Source organism: Siphateles boraxobius, unplaced genomic scaffold (genome assembly GCF_051911475.1).
Source record: "Siphateles boraxobius isolate OS27281-9 unplaced genomic scaffold, OSU_SipBor_1 21, whole genome shotgun sequence".
Classification (NCBI taxonomy): Eukaryota; Metazoa; Chordata; class Actinopteri; order Cypriniformes; family Leuciscidae; genus Siphateles; species Siphateles boraxobius.
This window is the reverse complement of record NW_027508822.1, coordinates 2,202,202-2,205,853: the sequence shown is the minus strand read 5'-3', so window position 1 is coordinate 2,205,853 and position 3,652 is coordinate 2,202,202.

The following is a 3,652-nucleotide window of genomic DNA, read 5'->3' as shown; positions in this document are numbered from 1 at the left end:
TAAGGCAGTTGTTGTTTTTTTGTCAGAACAGGTTTATACGTGGGAGTGTTAATGGCCTATCAATATTAATGAGATTCAGACCAGGGGTGTGACAGACACTCCCCCAATGGCTAATGGCCCATCATGTTAGGCAGCCTGACAAAGAACAAAGAATAAGAGAAGATTCAAAGGTTTTGTTTTTCCATCTGTTTTATTGTAATATGTGGAGGAACTAAATGTTCTAAATTTTATAAAAATGTTCAAAGCAATTGTGAGCGATAAATAAATAAAAGTAAAGGCAGGTATCTCACAGTAAATGCTTAAGCCCCATTGATGCAGGCTCTAAGCAAGTCAAATGTGAGAAAAATAAATAATCAAAATTGTTGATTGCAATCACAATTGTATTCAAGGAATCCTGAAAAAAAACGTATCATTGGTTATAAAAATATATTAAGCAGCACAACGGTTTCCAACATTGATTTAAAAAAAAAAATCACTGATACTGACATCTGTCCATTTATATTTGGAGCCCTTTGCAGTTGCCTTGGCAGCCTGAGCATTGGTGTTGGGGCACAGAGTTGACACAGCACTTTCTGAAAAAAATTGTTTGAATAGACTCATTGGGGCAAATGTGAGTCAACAGAACTCGGTTGTGGTCCAGTTTCCTGTGCAGAACAGAATCGCACAGTCTGTGGAACCATGTCAACATCAGTCTCTGTTTTCCATGACAGAGTGGACTGCCTGTTGCTTGCTTGTTTGCCATGGCTCTCTTCGGGACGGGTGCTTGGACAAGTTCATTGTCACATCTGTAAAACAAAAACAAAAAAAAACATGTGCATTAACATCACTGATGTTAATAAGCAGAATCATTGAAGGAAAGAGAAACAACAAGAATGGAAAAAAAGAGAAACACAAGAACTACTGACTTCGAGCCTTTACACATTATTGTACTTATTATTACCAGTGTGACTTTATTTCTGTCATACGTCTACAAAAGTTATTGAGAATCAACAGAAGTTTAGACGGCAATGTTTTATGGAATTTTTCATTTCAAGCCACCATTATGGTGTTCAGTGTTTGTTTTAGTTGGGCTCTTGAACCTTTTAATTTTTTATTCTTAGTTTTTCTCTGGCTGTTCCAGCATTGTGTTTATAAGCCACATTTGTTATTGCACGAGAAAGCTTTCTAACAATATGGTGTGATGATGACTTTTTCATCACATAGTGACCTGATTCACTGATGTCATTCAGAGTCTAAATCTTTTACTATATGATTTATCTTGCGTTTTAGTAATGGTGCTTGTAGCCCTGAGATTCTACAGTTTGAGATCCAACAGCAATATGAAAAATTTTGAACAATCTTTGTGCACTGGAGCTCTTGTGTTTAGACACACAAACATCAAGAATCAGCATATGAATCACAACAATGGTGACAAAAACAGCTCTGAACATCACAAAACAAGCTATTAAAGTCATAACAAAACAATAGGAAAAAAAAAACATGCAAACAGAAAAAACAATGAAAATTAGAGGACATTTCAGCTGTATAATTTATTCATACTGCAATGCATGATGGGAGCCATGGATGCATTTTGATTGGTGGCTCCCATCATGCACTGCAATATGAATCTTTCGTGTGATTGTCACCATTGTTGAGATTCATATGTAGATTCTTGATATCTGTGTGGGATTTTAAAACCTTCAGATTATTTACGCACTGCTGGAATTAGCTACTGTAAAGAATAGAACCTTTGTATAATCAGTTTATAATGCTGGTTGAGTGAATCAGGACACTACAGGATTGTAATTTCATCATTTAAACATAACCATCATGACCTGGGATGTGTTTCCCAAAAGCATTTTAAGCCTAACTTGATCGTAGAAGGATAGCAACAAAAGGTCTGTACGATCAAATTAAGCTTACGATGGTTTTGGGATACACAGCCCATGTCATGGTTTCTCTTGCAGTAACTCATGTGCTTTATAAACACAGAGTTGGAGCAGCCAGAGAAAAACTAATGTTAAAATGCAAAGAGTCCAGAGCCGAACTAAAGCAAACACTGATCGCCATAATGGTGACATGAAACAAAACATTCCATAAAGCATTACCATCTAAACTTCTGTTCAATATAAATGAGAATGTGTATAGATGTATGACAGAAATACACTGGTAATAATAAGTACAATAATGTGTAATAGCTCGAAGTCAGTATTTCTTGTGTTTCTCTTTTTTCTGTTCTTGTTGTTTCTCTTTCCTTCAATGATTCTTCTTATTAACATTTGGTGTCACCACTAATGGCCAATCATCACTTAATTATGTCATTAACTTCAACACTAATTCAGTGTTCATTTTTAACACCCTGTAGTTGGACCTATATGTACACCAAGAGTGTACATATGTACACTGGGGATTTTGCTGTGTAGGCTAACCAATACCGTACATTAATATAACAATATTATGTATTTAGACAGTATCACATATTTTGCCGGAGGATTAAATATATTTGCACTAAATCACATTATAGCAAGCAAGCAAGCAACTTTATTTATATAGCACATTTTCAAACAACAGACGTTGCCCCAAAGTGCTTTACAAAAATTATAACATTAAAATCGTACAACAAAACAAAGCATAACTTATTCATTATAGGCCTATAACCTAAGCAGATATTTGCAAACAAGCTACATTACGCATAAGGCAGCATTTTAGCATGATAATGTCATAAGCTAAGCACAACTGAGTGAAATATATTTAATTTACAAATATGTTTAAAGAGAAATATCACATTTAAATAAGTTTACACTTGAGCATATACACAAATGTTAGGGATATTGTAAGGCAATCGTTCCTGTAATATGTCAAAAGCTAGCCAAAACTAGGCAAAATATAGTCTGAAAATTCATATGAGCTCTATATCATAAGAAAAGGAATTACATAACAGTAAACAACTTACTCTGAACTTGTGTCCTCGGCGGGATCAATTCGCTCTTCTAAATGCTGCCGTTCGTCGTCCGAGTTGCAATCTTCCACCGAGGAAAAGATGAATTCTTCTTCGCTGTCCAGAATCCTCTGAAGGGCGTCTTTACCGGAGAAGCATGCCATACTCAAAACGTGATGAACTATCAGTGAATCTGATGAAGAAACTGTGTTTTTATGGCATTGATCGGGGGGCGTGTGCGATAGCCTGGCTCCGCCCTCCTACGCACTTCCGCTCAATTTCATTTTCCTTCAGTACTACGTCTGGGATTGCGCTGTAGACTTTGGTTTTCTCCGATCAATTTTTTACCGGGCCAATCAGCGAACAGAGGGAGTGGCTGAGAACGATGACGTTGATGTCGACTCGTGCGTTATTTTGAGTTGTAGTTCAAAATAAGAAAGATGCGAGCGAAGCCATTCGGTCCGTTGTGGCAACGCTGCCGAATATCAAGAAGTTAAAGCCGGAGCAAGAACAATCTTTGCTTAGTTTTGTGTTTATGGCCATCCTCCCACAGGGTTCGGAAAAAGACATATGTCACGACCAAACGTCAGCGATTGGTTATGGCAGATAGAGTGACTCTGGGCAGATCCAATAGTTTTAGACTTCAATAGAATACCCGCCTAAAAGGAAGTTAACGCTTGTCAATGGAGCGGTGCCAGACTCTCTGTACAAATGAAATGTACGAGAGTCTGGTAG